The 20,196-nt window shown below is 45.5% G+C and overlaps 1 long non-coding RNA gene across 1 annotated transcript; it reads left to right on the plus strand.

Annotated features, from left to right (window-relative positions):
* Positions 1-8,773: 8,773 nt before the first annotated feature.
* On the plus strand, positions 8,774-10,398 carry LOC126634752 (uncharacterized). The gene is made up of 4 exons (XR_007627429.1): positions 8,774-8,971; positions 9,172-9,258; positions 10,058-10,195; positions 10,294-10,398. It is a non-coding gene; the product is annotated as an uncharacterized LOC126634752 (long non-coding RNA).
* Positions 10,399-20,196: the final 9,798 nt, after the last annotated feature.

Here is a 20,196-nt window from a genome sequence, read left to right on the forward strand (position 1 = left end):
TCTTTCCATGACTTTTCCTGTCTCTTTTCAACCGAACCAAGGCTTTTAATCCCCTCAGCCCTCCCATTCTCAATGCAGAGCTCTCCATCTGCCTCTCAGCAGCACAGAGAGGTTGCCAGTGCAGAGAAGGTGGATTTAAATGCCTTTTCACTGCAATGGATTTGATTTTATCACTCTAGATGACCTCCACTTCCCAACACTTTGCTCTTATCAGGCACATTGTTGCTGTTCAGAGAAATGAGATTCAACCATTCTGACCAAGTTAAGGGGGAAACTCTGAGGTTTGAGCATTTTTGGGGTTTGTTTTAAGCATGAAACCATTTTTCCTTCACTCCTTTGTTTACAGGACAGTATTTCTTTGATACTATCCTGTTAAAAGTGCAACCCCAACGTAGCATTAAAATTCAGACCCTGAAGTAGATCAGTCTTCCCATTTCTCTTTTAACTTCAGCCTTGTCAAGCTCTATTATTCTCAATCCACTTTGACAGTTCTGGGTTAAAAAGACACCAATTACCCTTTGAAATTACCCTCTCACTGTAGGATTAGCTCCATTTCTGCTGACTTTGGAAGTTCCTTGGGTGCAGGGGATATTTTGGAGGGGGGAGGGTGCCCTAAAATGCTACATTAGAACCATTTTATTGCACTTGCCTGGCTGCCTTGGGGATGGCTGTGGCACTTGGTGGCAACTTTCCCTCTTAACCACATAAACACTCATTTTAATTATTAATAAAACTGGTTTGTGCCATTTTACTGGTGCCATTTCACTCCCCTTTCAATCTGTAAAGCCTGACAAAAGTGGAGAGGGAGAGGAGAGGAGAGGAGAGGAGAAGGAGAGAAGAGGGGATAGTTCAGCAATAAAAATGCCCTCTGCAGGAACCTCCCTGTGCATCTCCTGTGCCCAGAATGACTTTATGAACCAGTACCCCCACGTTTCAAAGGGGTTTAAGTGGACAACAGGCACAAAACTTCAGCTTTTTTATGAGAAATAGTGTTTTGTAGCTGGAGAGGTGTAGGTTTGAGCAAAAGCCAGAAGTTTTCTTGTTCCCCCATTTCACTCCTTCTTTTATGTCTGGTTCTGACCCCTGTGTGACACGTTCTGCTGTCACAACCCCCCCTCTCCTCCCCAGATCTGCTCAGGCTTCCGTGCCTGTTCCCAGCGACAGGGGATGACTCAATGCTGGAAACGTGGCCGTTTAATTTCCAACTGGAAAACGGGGAATGGAACTGCGGAGCAAACGCCGTGACCCAACAGCAGAACTGTCCTAGATTCTCACATCTTGTTTGGAAATTTTGTGACAGCCTTATTGCCCAAGGGTCCAACATAATCACTTCTCAGTTCACTGATACGCTTCCTTTCAGCATCTGCACTAAATGTGTCTTTATCCCTCCTGCATGTGGGAACACTCCTTAATTCTTCAGATGCAAAGGAAAAAAAAACCCACCTTGAGTGTGGAATGGCTTGAATTGCACTTATTTTAATTTTGGCTGTAAAAATGCTTTGAAAATTATTCTCTCCGCCCCCTCACCACCCAAATTCTTCATTGATGAGCCTGCTTTTCTGTCTTTCATAAACATTAGATTATGAAAGCCTGTTTTCTACTGCCTTGACTAAAATAGGACCTTCACACGCCCGTGGCCAGTGCGGTGTTTTCTCCTCAGTCAGTGATTTGCAGCAAGTTATAAAAGTAAAGAGGAGTGAAATATTTGATTTGTATCAATAGGTATTTATTTTTTTAACCAACATCACACTGAGGCTTTCAGTCACTGACAACTTCTGTTGTAATATTTGCCAAGGAAACTTGGAAATATCTGGAATATCGTATCATCATTTGCAGAAGTTACTGATGGCACCAGGAAAGGTGTGAGGGGCTGCAGGATCTTCCTGGCATTAAAGAAGGTCCTGGATGGAGGGCTTTGGGTGCTGCCAAATCAGGCTGATGATGGCTGAGAATGTAGATAGAGAAGATTATTTCTATATATTCTTGTTTACGTATGTGTAAAACCCCACCTGAATGGACGTTGCCTTTTGTGTTTCCCTGTGATCTGTTGTTTCCCATCTGTTGTTTTAATGGATGGGCTTGTTTTGCACCTATTAGATATCTCATAATTTATCTGAATTTACAGGTTTCCAGTTCTGGGAGGAGGGGATGGAGCTGTTATTTTTCATATTCTTTCCTTTCTGCTTTTTCTTTTCACTGTTTTCTTCCTAGGGGATGCATTGCTCTGTGCTTTCTAGGAAGTACAGATCTATTTCAATTTTGACCTATATATCCTGTGCCTTGATTAGTTCAGAACACTAAAGCACTTTGGAATCTTCGAATTGGCTCCTAAATTGCAGACAAAAAAAATTGCAAGAGCTCTTTCTGTTGTCTTCTCCTACAGGGCAGCATCAAACCTGACAATGATCTTTGCTCCTGGAACATAAGGAGCAAATTTAAAGGAAGATCTAAAGCACTTTTAAAAGCCATAAGCAATCAAAATGCCTTTCTCTGGCTACATGAAAATAAACCTAGTTTTTTTTTTTTCCAGGGTAGTTATTTATTTATTAGGAAGGATTCAGAGAGGAGTGAGTTATTTAGCTGATGTAAATAATTAGTCTAGTGCTGAAAACGAGACCACGCTGGTTTAGCTCAGTTAATGTTTTAGAAAACTTCATTATATGGTCCAAAACTCAGATCATTGAGTCCAACCCTTAACCCAGCACCACCATGTTCATCACTAAACCATGTTCCAGTGTACATAAGAACTATCTTAATCTTGCTTTTGATACAATTTTCACTGGCTTGAGTGTCACAGCCCTGGAAGCTGCTGCTCCTGACCGAGTTTGCCACGTGATTTTGAATCCACTCAGACACTCCTGTGCCATCTCTCATTTATTCACTGGATAAACACCACCTGAGTGTTTCAACCCTGCATGACTGAAATCAAAAGAAGGTCTCACATCAACCTCAGTGGGAAAACAAGCTGGCTCAGAGTGCTCCTGCACACACACACTCAGCTGCGTTAACTGCAGGTCTCGGATCCACCTGCTCTGCTGCTGCAAAAACACCACTTTGGGAAGTTATTTTTGAAAACCAGTGACTGTGAGTGCTCTGGCAGAGGCAGGGAAGGGGCATTTTAATGATTATATTTCATAACCATCACTGATGTCACCTGAAATCTGCACTCGTTTCCATCACCTTGAAATTAATGGTACATATTAAAGTAGCTTTAGTGGTCCTGGAGTGGGCCAGGCTTGTACCAAATGTATCACAGAATCATTGAGGTTGGAAAAGGCCTCTAAGATCAAGTGCAACTGTTCCCCCAGCACTGCCAGGGCCACCCATGTCCCACATGGGTGCCACATCCACTAGTTTTTTGAATTGTGCAAAGGCAGCAACTGATTGCAGAGGGAAAGCAGGAGAATGGATAAAAAAAAAAAAGAAGGAATTGGAGTTTTAAGTGTTCAAGGCCAGGTTGGAGCAACCTGGTGTAGTGTTAGGTGTCCCTGCCCGTGGGGAATGAGATGGTCTGTGAGGTCCCTTCTGACACAAAGCATTCTGTGATCCCGTGATTTTCCATTCCAGGCCCATTTCTAGTGGTTTTGGACTGAAATGCTGCTCTAGGAAACGGAGGGAGATATGGGAAAGCATTTTCCGGTCAGGAAAAGTACTAGTGGAGAGTTGTAAAGCAACAGATGCCTCAGCAGAAAGAAGGTGAGGAGGGCTGGGCAGGAGGGGTGGTGGGTGCATCACACAAACATCAGGAGGGGAAGCTTGCCTGGCTGCAGAACCCGTTATAAATCCAGTCATGAAATTTTGACTGGCTGGGCTTCTTCCTTTGTTGTGGGAAGTCTGGATGAAGCAGATTTATCTCTTCGGTGAGATTTAGTTCCTTTTCTGTCTTCATTCACGACGTCCCCTGGCATTTCACTCACTGCTGGTGAGAGATGTCCCCCAGGAAGGGAGATCCTGTCACACAGACATGAGCTACGCTGGGTTTGTTGTGACCTCTGGTGAAATCTGTCAGGAAAAGGACCATTATCCCCAGTTGTCTGGTATTAAATACATTCCTCTTCCAACTGCAAAATAATCATCATTATGATCAATGTTCACACAGTGCTCTGTGGCTGGGGACACCTGTTTTTTTGACAGGTGCTTTCTCAGGATTGTGTGCTGAAGATCTCCTCTGAAAAATTCGAGGACAGGCAGGGACGCTGTTTCTTGTTTGTTAGAAAGCAAAGTGCAGCCTGGCCCTCCTCCCTGGCTGGGATGAACTGCAACACAAGACAGGTTTAGCTTTGCCTGATAATGCCTCACACAATTATTTCATCCATCATTTCTGTCTTCACTGCTCTCCACATCTCAGAAGGTAATCCTGGAAGGGTCGAAATTCCACGTTGTAGTCTCTGCTTTGTTGTGTCTCCTCTTTTTCCTCGTTTGCCATGTGAATTGGCTGCAGACAGCAGTTAAGACCTTTGGACACTTCCAGACAAACTCCTGTTGCTACAACAAACAGCTGGCAGTAGTTCCATCTCATGGAAAGCTGGAAGGCTCACTTCACTGTCCGTGAATGGCCACAGACTTCTGTGGATCAGCAGCTTTTGCAGAGCCAAGTTCTTGCAAACGAGTTGTTGGAAGCAGACATTGGCAGAGCAATCAAGATTTGTGAGAACTTTATGACTGTCAGCCCAGGTGTTGGGCTGTTTGACTGCTTCATCCAGTCCTAGTGGGAAATGCCTTCATTTTCCGGTGCTTCCAAGAATAATTGGTGCTACTGTTCAATTTTGAAATCTCTCTTTATGGACATTAGTCTGTACAATTTTCCACGTCTTTTTTGTTGAAAATCTGTATTCAGCACAATCTCATGGTCGGGCTGTTGATAATTTACCTAAAGAAATGCAGACCAAGTTGCTGCAAATCACAGATTCGTATTTTAAAGGACATCACTGCCATTGCTTTACCCAAGTTTGGGACACAGCACCCTTTATTTCTCATCTGAGGACATTTTTTAATGTCAATGCCTTTTCTAACTGACTTTCTCATTGTAATGATTTCTCCTAAATTATTTGACAGGCAGTGAAAAGCCACCACTGCTGAAAGCCTAGAACTTCCCATCATCATGGAACCTGCAGCCAACTCAACATCACCTCAGAAGTCATGGGCTCCCACCCCTGCTCCTGTCTCAGAAGTTTTCTACTCCCTGTCCCTGAAAAAAACTGGGGGAAGACTGAAAGACCATGTTTTCCAAGGTAATTTCTTTAATATGCACTTTTCTAGCTGCGATTTCAGGCAGAAAACACGTCCATCCCCATCTCTATGGGCAGAGGGAATGCATTAGGGATGGACAGGGATGGATGGGAATGGTCAATACCTGCTTGCTGCAGACAAATGGAGCCCTTCATGGCACTCAGTCTAGGAATAAGTTGAAATTGCTTTTCTTAGAACATCTTACTATTAAGAGTGAGGAGCTGAAGTCTCTGGGAGAGGGTTTTTCCAAGTCCCTGCCACTGCAGGACAGAGCTGTGTAAAACACAGTCATACTGGCTCAAAGTTTTGTTTAAAGAGATGCAAAGGTCACAATTTTAAACTCAGAACATTGCAGTGATCCTAATTATGGAAATAAATGTGGGCTCTGCTAAAAGAGATGGACCACTGCAAAATCAATGATGGAGTGCAGGATAAATCACACAGTCCTAGAAGCAAGTAAAAAAGGACTCTGTAGCAGAGACACCCTGTTTGAAATTATAATCTCAAATGATTTAGGCACCCTATTTGCAATTGCCTGTTGTTTTCAGGCACTTCCAAAAATTCCTGAAGCTCTCAGCTATTTATTTCACAAAGAGATGTGCTTATGAAGTGTCTGTGACATACACAGCCCATATGTTTGTTGACATATGGACTCTCTGGCTATCAAATTTAAACCCTTTTTGGGGCTAAACACAGGACTGTGATGTGCACAATAAATATTGATTCCTGGGTTTCACTGAACACAGAATAAAATAATTGCAGAAAGCCCTAAAGCCTTAAGCCCTGATGGATTTTTCCACAGGCAGAGGCAGACAAAAGAACACACAGAGTTTTCCAGCAGCACCCCCAAGGCAGCAACATCACCTTTTTTTTTTTTTTTTTTTTTTTCCCATGGAGGTTTCAGTCCAGGCATTTTCTGCTTTATGTGCAGAAGAACAGGAAAAGGGAACAGTTGATGTGAAGTGAAGAAACCCTGTGATTTTTTTAGGGTTTTTAACCAGCATCCAGAATTCTCCCTAGAAAAATCCTGATGTCTCTGACCTGCTAAACCTGGAGATGTGCACAGGCTGCTTCTCCAGCACTGTGGGATTTTCCAATGCATTGCTCTCCCTAAAACATGTGTAGGGACGTTTAATTGCAGAAAGACTATGAAAAAAAAAAGTAATTATAAAAAAACCAGCAACAAAACACCTGTGACTTATCCAGCAATATGTGAAAGTCTTCTTTGGTTATTTACCATTCTGTTTACTTGCTTGGCTTCAGCAATACTTTAGTATTTCCTACTAAAACTACAGAATTTCTGTTCTGACCTATTTTTTTAATTTTTTTTTCTCTCTGAAAACTACTTCTTCTTCTGAGCAAACACTAATTTTCTCCTCTCTGCATAGAAAAAACTGTTCTCACAGAGCTCTCTGGTGAGATCCTCTCTGCTCATGGTGTGGAGCTCTCACGGGGTATTTCAGCTTCTGCTTCTTCAGTAGGAAAAAAAGAAGGTGAAAGTGAATTTCAGGCCTCTGCTACGACTGTTCTGGCAGTGATTTTCTCTGTGTTACCTGATTTGTTGCACGTTCCCCTTGCATTGCTCTGGCAGGGCTGGGGAGTTCGCTCAGAGTGCCCAAACAGATGGAAAAGGACGGATGTGAGGGTTGGTTTGGTGGCATCACTGGCATTGCTGCGCCACTACGATACCTTGAAGCTGTATATTTGTTTTTTGAGTGAGTCTCCAGAGCAGGTTGGATATCCAGGCACTGCTACTGGGTGTGTATTCCCTCCCTGCAGGCAGTGGATGCAGCTCCATTCCCTCCCTGCAGGCAGTGGATGCAGCTCCCACCCTGTGGCGATTCTGGCGCTTCCCTGCCCAGCAGGGAAGAGGTTTTCCCACCTACAGGAAAGAAATCCACGTTACAGGACACCATCTCCCTAATTTGACAGCCTTACTGGCAGCCCTTGCTGGGAGGCCAAGGAGCTGTGTGAGCAGGGATGTGGGAATTGCCATCCCAGCCCCTGGAAGTCTCCCTTCGGTTCACCGGGATCGCGTTGGCAGCAAGGGCTGGAGCAGCTGGGTGTCTGTCACAGTGGAGCCAGGCTTAATGAACCTGCTCCAAGTTAATGCTAGACCAGAAGAAAATGTGCAGAATTGAACCTTGCCTTCCCTTTCTCCTCCGTTTTTCCTTTCCTCCTTTTCTTTTTCATTTCCCTTTTCCCACACGAAGAGGCCAGTTGGTAACAGGGCACATAAAGTCCTGTGTTCTCCCCAGTGTCACCAGCTGTAAACTGAAATATATGGCACCTTCCCCTGGGATTTGGTTAATTATTCTTCATTAATTATTATTATTATTATTATTATTTGCTCCTGAAAATCTCAATCAAATCAAGCCAGAGCTGAAATACTAAAAAAGACTAAAAACATAAAATAAGATAAAATAAAATAATACTTGAAATGTATGTCAGGAATCCGTTGGATGCAGATTCCTGGAAGTTTAATTTGGTCTGTGCAGTGTTGAAAGACCTGACTGTGTTTTTAGCAGCATTTTGGGTCAGCTGGATGGAACAATCTCTGCCCAGGCCTGATGGTGACCCAGCAAAAAACCCCAGGGCTGCCTTGTAAGGCTGCTCTGCTCATCTAAGGCTCCAGAGGATTTTGGGATGTTCAAAAATTTAGTCACATGCATTTTGGCAATAAAAACAAACCCAGCCCACCATTAGGAATGGAAGACTCAGTTCTATTTTGCTGTTATATTTAACAAGAAAGGTGCTGTATAAGTTAGTAAGAGCGTGTAGACACACAGTTTAATAAAGATACACCCCCCAGAACGTGGAGTTTATAGCCTTGTGCAATGCAATTATTGTTTGTTTAGATGAGTATGAGCATCATAAACTGCAGAGAGTCACATGGCACTGACTGATGAGGGCGTGTGTAACTGTGTCACAGGGACCGGAGGGGAAGGTGATGTGGTTTGTTCGTATTGTTGAAGTGAAGGACTGGGAAAAAAACCCAACACAAGGTGCTCCCAGCCCGGTACTGCTCTGATCTGCTGTTTAATCATGGAATCCTAGAATGGTTTGGGTTGAAAGGGACAGTAAAGATCATCTCGTTCCACCCCCTGCCATGGGCAGGGACACCTTCCACCAGCCCAGGTTGCTCCAAGCCCCGTCCAACGTGGCCTTGGACACTTCCAGGGATGGGGCAGCCACAGCTTCTCTGGGCAGCCTGTGCCAGGGCCTCCCCACCCTCACAGGGGAGAACTTTTTCTTAATGTCTCATCTAAATCTATTTCTCTTTCAGTGAGAAACCATTCCCCTTTGTCCTTTCACTACCTGTCCTAGTGAAAATTCCCTCTTCAGCTCTCCTGGAGCCCCTTTAGGCTCTGGAAGGGGCTCTCAGGTCTCCCTGGAGCCTTCTCTTCTCCAGGTGAACACCCCCAGCTCTCCCAACCTTTCACTGAGACACCTTTTTCTTCCATTAAACACTTTCCTCCTTCATTTTTATCATCCACGTGAACTGGATGATCCCAATGATTTGGGATCCTCCCTAAGAAACATCCCTATTTGTTTCTTTTTGTCCCTGGCAGAGGAGAGGAACTGGAAATGGAGCCCTCCCAGTGCTATGTTGGCCTTTCTGCCTGCTCTTCAGGCTGCCCACAGGGTATGAGCCATTCCAAGAGCAGAACAGGCTCTTTCCTGACCTCAGCCACCAGTCAGACAACCTCAGAGGCTGAAGACAGACCCCAGCAAAGGCCTGGTAACCCCAGTTTTGAATCCTGTAGGGACTTCAAACCCTTTTTCGGCTGCAAGGCTTGGCTCTTTCCCAGCAGAGCAGCGGCTGCAGTTGCTGCCCCGGGAGCCTCAAGCACAGGATGGGGTTTTTTAGCCTCTATTGCAAAGCCTGAAATTTCTCTCTGTTTCCTGTGTTGCTTCTCTGCCCGTGACCTAAATTATGAGGAGAGGATATTAAGCCTGGATTTTAACTTAGGAGCTGAACTACACCCACAGGAGGAATTAAAGCCCAGTGTTGTTCTTTGATTGAAGGTAAGCAAGCAGTGAAATTGTACCGGGTTCCTTGTTTAAACTGCTGCCAGAAATAGGAAATTTTGAGCAATATTTTGCTCTTTTTTATTGCTCTTTCTCCTCTAAAACTGGTCTAATACCCCCCACCATATTTCCATGGCAAGGGGTTGGAATGAGATGGTCCTTAAGGTCCCTTCTAACCCAAACCATTCTATGAATCTGTGATATTTAGGCACAACCTAGTCCTGATTTGACTTGTTGGTTTGTTATTTTGTAATAAAATGTCACCTAACCTTAAGTTCTTCCCCCTTCCTGCTTGCTATTAAACCTGATTTCCCCCAAACCAGCATTTGCCAGTTCTTGCTGGAATTCCTTCACCATTAAGTCTGTGGGGTTTGTGTGAAATGTCACTGTTGTGGTGCCAGAGAAAACCTTGGGAAAGGAATGTGACAGAGCTCCAACTTCTTGGATGAGTCCAGAATTGCTCATTGCTATGAGAAGGTGCAAACAGAGATTTTACCCCACCATCCATCTGGGCCTGGCTTGTGGCTACCTGGTGGCTACCAGTGCTCCTGCTGTAATTATTGAATGTATTCTTCCTTAAAATAGGTTAAAAAAATTCCAAATTTAAAAACATTGAATCTAAATAAATATTCTCAGTCCTTGAATAACCCCATCTCCTTTGATTATAGATCTTTTCTCCCTACTCAGACAGTTCCTCAACCTGCCAATAATAGACTAATGGATTGTATCCTTGTGTCCTTGGCTGAGGAATGAGGTGCTTTAATGCTCTGACTGTGGCCCACCTTTATCCTTGCAGGGCACATTTGGTTGATGTTGGACCGTGAGTCACTTTATATTGGATTTATCTCTGTGAAAAGAGTTATTTGATTCCTGCAGGTTCCAGCCTGAGCTTATCCCGTCGCAGGATTTTCTCCTGACACTGCTCATGGACAAGGTGATAATCTTGTATCTGAAGGCAAACATATAGAATGCATTTTTAGTGATCCCATGGAGTGGTTTCCCAGGCAACTGTAACATCTTCATCCCCAGCAGGGTGCAGGGCTTGCCTGGCCAGCTTCCCTCCGTGCTGGAGAGCCTGCACTCAGCAGACGTGCCTCGCCGAGCTTCCCGGAGGCTGGAAAAGCAAATGTGCTTTGGATGAGTCTGGGATATTCTCTCCAAGTTAAGGTCATTCCTGGGGCTGGTATTGTCCAGAATAGACTGCTCAAGACACGTAGCCTGGGCACAACCTGCTGGAGTGGATGATGGATTCTGGGAGCACAGAGGAAAAACTCCTCTCAGGGGGCAGAGACAGGCAGGTGAACCTGGAGCTAAAGGGAAATATTAGTGAGACAAGAGACAAAAACCCCACATGGCTGAAGTTAGGAAGGGGAAAGGAGAAGACCTCCTGAAGAAATGTCTGGGATGGTCTTATTGCAGCCTGTCAGTACCTAAAGAGACGCTGAGAGAGCTGGAGAGGGGGGCAGGTAGTGAAAGGACAAAGGGAAGTGGCTTTAAATTCAAAAACAGTGGGTTTAGATTAGATTTTGGGAAGAAATTCTTCCCTATGAGAGTGAGGAGGCACAGATTGCCCTGAGCATCTTTGACTGCCCCACCCCTGGAAGTGTCCAAGGCCAGGTTGGACAGGGCTTGGAGCAACCTGGGCTAGTGGAAGGTGTCCCTGCCCGTGGCAGGAGGTGGAACGAGATGATCTTCAAGGTCCCCTTAAAACCCAAACCATTCTAGGATTCTATGAAAACATCACTTTGTGCAGCAGAAGAAAACCATAGTAAATGTATTTTGTTTTGGTTCTGAGTCCATTCGTGTGGAAAATAGGACTGAGCACAGAAGGACAGTGGAGAACATGACACTGCATGAGCACAGTATGCTCCTCTTCAAAACCCCTCCCCAGCACCTGTTCGGGCTACACCACCCCAAATGTGTCAGTGGGGTCTGGGGGGAGGCTCTAGGTTAGAAAATAGTCCTGGGAGATGCAAAGTTCTCAGTCTGTGTCTCCTGTCCCTGACATGTGGAACAGGAACATCCACTTTGGAGCTCGTGAAGTGCAGGGACTGCAAAGCGATTTGATATGGCTTAAGAGCATAGTTCAGCACTGAAAAAGGAGAGGTTGACTCTGAGATGCACCAAGAAACCACAGGAGGGCTGAGCTGTGAATTGTTCTAGGGGAATGGGAAAACTTTGGGCTGAGCCTCTTGGCCACATGGTTATCGGTGTCAGGCCCATGGTGCAGACTTGCCCCGAGGCCACACACTGCAACAGTTCCACAGAGCACATGTTAAGAGACTCTGTCCTCACATCAGGAGCCTGCAATGGGTTGGATCAGAGTATTTTTAGCTCTTGTCCTGATGGCTCAGGCAATGCTGATATTATGGAGTTTGGCAAGGCAGAGAACTGTGGGGTTATCTGAGTTTCAAGGGATCTCTTACGTGTAATGTGGTCGTGTCGTTCCTGCTGCGGTAACTGGGACTGTGGGAGCTTCTCTCCCTTAGCTGCTCATTCATAATTTGTTGTGCTTGTTGGAGCATCTCTGATCTCTTGAGGCAATGAGGAAGGGCAGGAGCCCTGGGCAGAGATCCCTGAGCTGGTGGAGATGGTGCTCACGAAGCACCAGGGGAAGCATCACCTTGTCCCTGGGGCACATCCTCACACCCATAAACCCTGGGGTCCCACCACACCCGTTCAGTGCTGAGGCCCAGCTGAGGGGAGCACGTGGTGCTTCCACAGAGTGTTAACTCAGGTGTGCTCCTCGCCTGCTGCAGAGCCGAGTCCTCCAGCTCCTGGTACTTCTTGAGTTTAAAACGATGCCCTCAGCCCTTTGAAAGCGATGCCCTGTCTCTCCTCACCCCTCAGAGCTGGGACACGCTCAGACTTCATTGAGAAGTGCGACATTGAAGTCCAGCATGTCATTTCTGCAGCGTACTTGTGAGCTGGGAATTGGGTTTAAAAGCGTGAACCTTCCGCGCTCAAATGAAAGCGGGGGCTGTCAGCAGGAAGGGCCTTTGGAAGGAAGAAAGAGGCACAGGGTTTTTTGAGCACTACATGTTTGCTCCTGGCAGTCAGTGCAGTGCCAGGCTGAATGGAGAGCTGCTCCTTTTCATGTGCTGTGCCTTCAGAGCTTCTCCTGGGAGACCAGAGCAGTGAAACTCTCTAGTGAGTAGCTGGAGAATACCCACTGTCCTGTCTCGGGGAACAATCCTGATCCTCAGCATCCGTGGCCTTCCCTGTTCCTCAGAGAGTAGGTTACATGAGCTTTTCTAATATTGGATTTTGTGTTTATTCCTACTAATCTGTACTCTTGATTAAGAAGCTGATTACCTCCAAAGTTGGCAGCTGTGGGGAGGGGTAAAAATCCTGAAGACCCTGATGCTAAAAGGGGAATTCAGATGGTGGAGAGAGGAGGAGAGATGAGGTTTGGTATTTATTTAGGTATTCATGCTAGTAATAGAAGAAAAAGAGACACAGATATCAAAGTATAGAATCACAGAAGGGTTAGAGTTGGAAGGGATCTTAAAAGCCATCTCGTTCCACCCCCTGCCACGGGCAGGGACACCTTCCACTAGCCCAGCTTGCTCCAAGCCCCATCCAGCCTGGCCTTGGACACTTCCAGGGATGGGGCAGCCACAGCTTCTCTGGGCAACCTGTGCCAGGGCCTCACCACCCTCACAGGGAAGGATTCCTTCTAATCTAATCTAAACCTACTCTCTTCAAGTTTAAAGCCATTTCCTCTTGTTCTGTCCCTCCAGGCCCTCGTTAAAAGTCTCTTTCCAGATACAACTTCTTGAGGAGTTACATCACACACCGAAACATAACTGGGCACAAAGAAACCCTTGCACAGAGCAAGAAAAATCCAGTCGGCTGCAAGAGGCTTTCAGTGAGGAAACTGCAACTTCTCCTGTCTTTTGGTATGTGTGATATTTTTGGATGAAGCCTTTTCTGAGGGGGAGAGAACACAAGGGGAAATCAGGCTCCTTGGTCGCTCGTGTTCAGACAAAAGGCACGTCAGCCTGGGCACCGAAATGTTTGACAGCCACATTACCTCTGCTGCTTGAGGACCTTTATAAGCGCTGATAGTCGCCAAGAAATCATCCAGGCCTGGCATTTTCAGAGGCTGCAGAGCAAGGCAGGCTCAGGCTTTGATTTTATCTCCCTACCAGCAAATTTTAAAGCACGACAAAACTGCTTGCTCTAGGGCTCAGTGCCTGTTTGTTTTCTGTTTAGTGGGTCATTATGGAGAAGATCCCTCCTTTCAAAAGGCTTTTGTGGGAAAGAACGACTCCTTTAAAGAGTCTGCAGTATCCTTGTTTATTTAAGTGGCACAGACAAGGAGAAAGAAAATAGCAATGGGCTAAAAGAGCATGAAGGACAGATGGAAAAAGCTCTGCATTTTGGAGAAAAAAAAAAGGTGTGTCCTCTCACCTCCTCCAAATGATGAGAGCTGTTCCAGATGTAGCCACTTATTTCCTGAAGGTACTTTAGGTCTCGTGTCACAAATTCAAAGTGGCATCTTACCCTTCTCCAGAAATGCCAAGAGCTAATCTGGGGAACAGCTGAGATTTCTGCCTCGCAAATGTTGCCTGTTCAGGAAGAAATTGAGTCACTCCTGAGTTGTGATTTGGAGATTTTCTCATAATTCTCTGCCAAATGAGAAGTAACTTTACTTCCAACCCAGCTGATCAGGACTGTTTGTGGAGGCAGTGAGCCTGTTGACAGATGTTTTGCATCCAGCTGACCTGTTTTCCTTCCTGAAGGTCACTCTGGATTGCATAAAATCCTGCTCAGGTGGGAGCAATTCCCCCCTTTCTGTCCAGCCTGTAGGTGCTGAGTATCCAGATGAGCTTTCAGCATCCTCTGTGTCCCTTTCTGTCCTTGCAGTTGTTGCAGGTCTGCGGGTTTGTGTCCCACATTTTGCCTCCTCTCATAATTCCTTGGGATAGCAGTGCTGCCAGCTCTGGCTTTTGCCCCACCTTGCTCCCTTTTGTCCATTCCTGGTTGACACAGTGCTGTTGCTGTGACATCCCAAGGACTTGGAGAGCAGGAAGAAATGGGTTTGCACTGAGATTCTGTCGGTGAAAATACACAAACTTGCTTGAGACAGAATATTCTGCTGGCATCTTAGCATAATAGAAAACACTGGATATGTTTTCCTTGTCTTCCTTCGCCTTACCCATGAGAGAACCTTGAGATACAGAAAAAATTGTGCCCTTCAAAGCCACCCAGCTCTTCCTCCCTATTCCTTACTATTTATAATATTTATGTTAGTTTTCCTTGACTCCTTTAAAGTCTGATCCCTTTAAAGTTTGATCTCTCCTTCTAAAGTCACATCAGACTTTCCTACATCCTTTTCTCCTCACTCTCCTCAAAAAAACTTTGCTTTTTCTTGTCTATCTGGGCTCTTTTCTCTTTCTGCCTTCTACTTCAACAACTATTCAGGCTTTCTCAGATCATCGAGATCTTTGCTGCATCTGAACAGAAATTGGGTTTTGGCTTTGACAGGTGTCTTTTTAGCTCAGCACTGACATCTTTTCTTAGGCAGCAACTTCCTGCAGGATCTATTTGAGACATTTCTGCGTGCATAAATTACATTGGCGTGTACAAATCAGCACAGCAAAAATGTTAATTACCATCACTTTTCCCTTGCTGAGCCTCCCCTTAATGGTTTGAGCAACTTTTGTCTGCTCTGCTCTTTTTTTTTTTTTTTTTTTCTTGTCCCTCCAGATAAATTATCAAATGGCTTTAACACTTGGTGGTGGTGCAGAGAGAACAAGGAGAGCTTGTTTTTCATGTTGGGCTTCGTGCAGATTGTTTCTCTGAAGGCGTGCGAAGGAACCTGACCGAAAACGCGGGAGATCTGTAAATCCGTAAATTACTGCTGTGTTTAAATATGTTCTCGCCAAAAAAACCTTATTTTTTGCCGTTCCACGTGGGATGTGGCACGAGTGTGGTGGCATCAGCAGAAGTGGTGTGGATGTTTGTGGCCTGGCAGGGGATCTGTGAGGTGCCACGTGCTGCGGGATGTGGGAGACGATGACGTTTGGCATCGCTTTCCATCATCGGTTTTGACATCAGCAACAGCTCTGCCCCGTGCTGGGAGTGGGATAAGGAAACTCAAGCTGTCTCTGCCCACACCATCTCTGTGTACATTGTAACCAGGAAAAGGAATATATATAATTAGAGAGGATGATTTAGACTGTCAGATCCTGAGGATGGTGACTATGACACGGTGACAATTCCTGGATGAGGTGGCATCAAAAACGTGACTTTAGGGCTGACTTCTCCTCCTGGCATGGGAGGATCCAACCGCAGCTCCGTCCCCTTTGCTGGGACAGTGACGTGCACAGCCCTCATGATGCTGAAGTGCTTCGAAATCGGGTGGAAAAAGGGATCCTGAGCAGGGTCAGTATGTCCACAAATCTCAGACCTGTTCGTCACACAGCTCTTGCTGCTTCCCTCCTGCCTGCTGAGCATCCATCCAGGAAACCCAGGCACTGCTGTGGAGGGGGAGGCAGGACTGGCAGTGCCTCTGCTGCCTTTAATGCCTTTTGATTTTCTCCCTCCCGTAGATCAAACCCGTGTGTCAGAAGGTGCATTAACCCCTGCAAGCTCAGGCGTAGAGGGGAGCGATGTCTGAGTGCAATTGCATTAAAAGTAGGTTTTAAAAAGGAACCAAGTATCTTTTAAGCCAGGGCTAAGTGCCAGGGCTCAGCTGGGAGCTGTCCCTGCCTGCAGGAGCTCGAGCAGTGTGTCCCTGACACGACTGTGCTCTGTGGGCAGCAGCTTTAGCAGCCAACGTGAAATCCAATAATCGTGTCCCTCCTTCTGGAGAACTTCTGAAGCTGAAACAGGAACACAGAGCTGTTTATCCACAGCAGCCAACACAGGCCTCAATGGACTGGCAAAATATGCACCTGACCTTTGATGAGACTGTTGTGTCCTCCACAGAGAGCACATGGTGAGAACACCTGGATGGCACAGGAGCCAAGGAGATGGCACAAGAGCCAAGGAAAGGGCACAGAGGACAGTTCCAGGCCACAGGCACGAGTGCCACGTGCTTGGGGACTAGTCAGAGATGGTCAGGCACTGCCTGTCAAATACCAAGTGCAGGAGGGAGGCAAGAGTTGTGTCCACCAGTGCTGCACCTTTGGCATTAGAGCCCCTTGCTCCTGTCAGCCAGGGCTGGGCTCTGTCTGGATCAGAGAATGGTTGGGTTGGAAGAGAGGTTAAAGATCATCTAAGATCATCTAATCCCACCCCTGCCCTGGGCAGGGACACCTTCCACTAGCCCAGGTTGCTCCAAGTCCCATCCAGCCTATCCTTGGACACTTCCAAAGGTGGAGCAACCACATCAAACCCAAGTTTAAGGGAATTAGAGACAGTGCACAGAGACAGTCAAGTGTGCATCTACAGCAGCTCTTCAGCTCCTTTGTGCCTCTGCAGATGAGATCCCAGTGGTGCAAGCAGAGGTTTGGTTGTGTCCCTCGCTGGCAGTGAGAACACAGCAATAATGACCAAAGGAATAAACCTGCTTTCTGACTCCTCCTGTTTTTCTTCTGTCTTCGTGTCTTGCTGGGATTTTCTATTAACACTGAGCCAGTAACAGATTTATATGCTGGGAGCAGGATTAGTTTCCATCTTGCACCCTGCAATGGTCTCAGAACAAATGGTTTCTCTGTGTTCTTGAAAGCAACAAAAAAGTTGAGCTTGGAGCAAAACATCCTGGAGGCTTTCTCTGGAAAAACCATGCTGAGGTTTCTCTGGAAGCATCCCAAAGGAAAACAACAAGATTCCACACTTTGCCTTTATCCAGAGCATGAACCTACTGTTCATGTTGGGGTTATACCAATGGACCACAAAGACAGGGTTTGGTGTGTTCATCAATTTTTATCGTTTTGTTCCCTTAGCAAAGTTAATTTAAATACTTTAGATTGACTGCTGTGATGGGGGAAGGATATATCATGTTCTAAAGCTTATAGGCCTGTTAAGCTCATTAAGTTGCAAGGTCTGAGAGGCTCATCAAAAAAAAATATTTTTTTTATTGTTTCATAGGTTTTTTGGGGAAAACCAGAGGAAAGCAGTAACAAGGTTCCATGCACTGTTCCTTTAACAAAGAAGCAGGAGGGAAGAGGTGATGCCGTCGGCTTTGCAGGCAAGTGGAAGATATTGCTGCTAATTCATTCTCCTAAAATGCAAATTTTATGGATGCTGGGAGTTTTTTATTGTGGTTCTTAATGATTGCTGTGACCTGTGATACCTGTCAGTGAACCTTGGCTGGGAGCAAAGCCTCTGTCTGGGTGCCCTGCAGACAGAGAGGAGCAGCCAGAAATGTCAATTGCCACTTGTTCTGTTAAACCTGATTCCTCCAAACCTGAAGTGGGAATATCTGGGATGTATCTAAACCTCCAGATACGCTTTCTGCATGCAAATCACGGTTGTGGTGTGTTAAATTGCATCCTGAAGAGCGAGGAAAAAATAAACCAAAAGAAGGGAGAAGCAAATATGAGGGATTGAATCTTCAGGTAAAAGCAATTCTGTGTGTCTGAGGGGTGGGCAAACCCCTCGAGCCCCATTCTGGGGTGGTCATGTCTCAATAATTCTTACTTGTCCAAGTGCCATCTGCATCACCAGGGAGGTTTAGGTTGGATATCAGGGAAAATGTCTTCCCAAAACTTATTGTCCAGCCCTGGCTCAGCTGCCCAGGGCAGTGGTGGAGTCCCCATCCCTGGAGAGATTTAAAAACCATGTGGATGTGGCACCTGGGAACGTGGGTTAGTGGTTGCCTTGGCAGTGCTTGGGACTTGATGGTCTTGGGAGCTTTTCCAGTCTAAACTCTTCCATGTTTTTATGGTTCTTTCATGTGAAAGCTGTTTGTGGTTGGTCAAAGCCTTTGAAAACCTGGAATCTTCTCTTGGATTTCGTGGGGGAGAAAAAACCCCAAACATTACTTGCCTGTCTCCTATAAGAGCCAAGTCCTCTGGACCACAGGAAACATCCCTAAGGAGCGTAATGATCATCCTTTTTCCTTCCTTAGAAAGTCACACAGGAACTCTCTTCCCATGATGTTTGAAGTTTCCATAACCTGCTGCTTTGCTCCAGGTTCTACAAAGCTTCATCCTTTCTGAGGTCTCCCTGGAACCTCCTGGGAGCTGCTTGGTGGCCTCACTTGGTTGTCCCCCCGTCACCAGCTCATGCTGAAGGTGCCCATGGAGAGTCTCTCATGTCCAAAGTTTGTGAGCCAGAAATGTGGCCAAATCCTCTCTTTTAGAGGGATGTGATAAAGCTGAGCATAGGAGGTGCTGAGCAGGCACAGTGGAGGGTCACCAGGAGGTCAAACAACTCATGATAAAACTGAGTTAGTAACGCACCAAAGTTCACCTGGAGAGTCTAAGGCTGAACATGGAAATCCTGAACTTTTATCACAAGCCTGTTCCTGTCCCTCATCTTCACAAAGAGTTGTGTGAAGGTTAGTTTTGTATGAAAATGGAGTTATACTAAATGCAGATGCAGTGAAAGCTGACACAGAGCGGAATCTGACCCAAAGGGCTTTTCTTTGCAGCAGAAACACGGACTAATCCTCTTATCCTTGGAGCTGGAGGTCCCGTAGAGTGGGAACGGGAGGTTCGATTCAAACCAGAGGATTTTCTCTGTGAATAAGGGGACACAGACTGAATATGCAAATAGTGAAATGTTCTCCTGTCAGGTTTTCTTAAGGGATTGCAGACTGCAGGGTTTAGGTGAGGCTAATTTATCCCTATTTCTATAGCCCTGCTGGTCCTGAAGGATCCTGAAGTATTTCACCAGCAACTACAAGCACATCCTTGTTAAAAGTCTGGAGTCACTGGATTATCTCAACCACTGACATGATCAGCACCACCGTGGACAGTGAGGAACAAATTGTCAGTCACAATCTGGGATCCCATTATGAATTTTTCTATAAAAACTCTTAAAGGCCCTTACATACCTTTCTCCCAGTCTCACCTGAAGGTCTTCCAGCAATCTGCCTCCTGGAATTAGGTGCATCTACATCAGGAGGCTGACTCTGTACAGATAAACCACACAGCCCCTAAAATGTCACACAATTAAATCTATTGCAGCAACAAATTATGCTCTCAGGCAGCAAGCATTTGCTGCATTGGAAATTAAAGCCATACATTAATCCTCCAGCAGATTTGATTGAATAAACTTAATGTCAGCTGAGATATGTCTGCATGTAACAGAAATAAGTGTCCACAGGACTTCAGTTAAAAGAAAAACACTTTTAAAATTGGGGTGCATTAAAAACCAAGCATGTAAATTTTAAAAAGGGAGAAGAAGAAGACAGATAGATAGATATTGTTCTGTATTGTGGCTGCTCTGAGTGTAATAAGATTCTTTGAGGAACTTTCCACTCGAAGTGCAGTTTTAGTGCTTCTCCCTCGCTGCCAGGCTTTCCAAGGTCTTAACCTGATCTATTGGAAGTGGCAACAAACTCTTGAAATGTATTTTTGAAATCCTTAGACCTTTGCCCAGGTTTGCTGTGATGGTCCAGACGTACCAATAAACCCTCCTGAGAGACATTTAATGGGACACTTTAAATGAAATCGCTCGGTGGTTTTGTAATGGCAGCTGAACGTGTGTTCTTGCCATTTTCCCATTTAACAAGAAGAAAAGGCCAAACAAGGGCCAATTAGTCATAATAAAATCAGCTTTGATGACATTTTCACTCCTGAACTCTGGTATAAAATGGTCATCTAAGAAAGAACTGAAGGGATGTGCGAGGAATTTGGTAGCAGAACTGCATGTACATACACGCACTCTCCTGAGTGAAAAATGAGCAGGTAAAGACACTGCTGGTTACTTGGTTTATGGAGAAAATATGCTGGGTTTCGGTGTTGTTCTCTGCATTCACGTAGTTTTGCTTGATTTCAGTTCAAATTTTAATTAATCTCCTCTTTTCTTTGA

Source organism: Myiozetetes cayanensis, unplaced genomic scaffold (assembly GCF_022539395.1).
Source record: "Myiozetetes cayanensis isolate MyiCay16 unplaced genomic scaffold, myiCay2020 scf10, whole genome shotgun sequence".
In the NCBI taxonomy this organism is placed as follows: domain Eukaryota; kingdom Metazoa; phylum Chordata; class Aves; order Passeriformes; family Tyrannidae; genus Myiozetetes; species Myiozetetes cayanensis.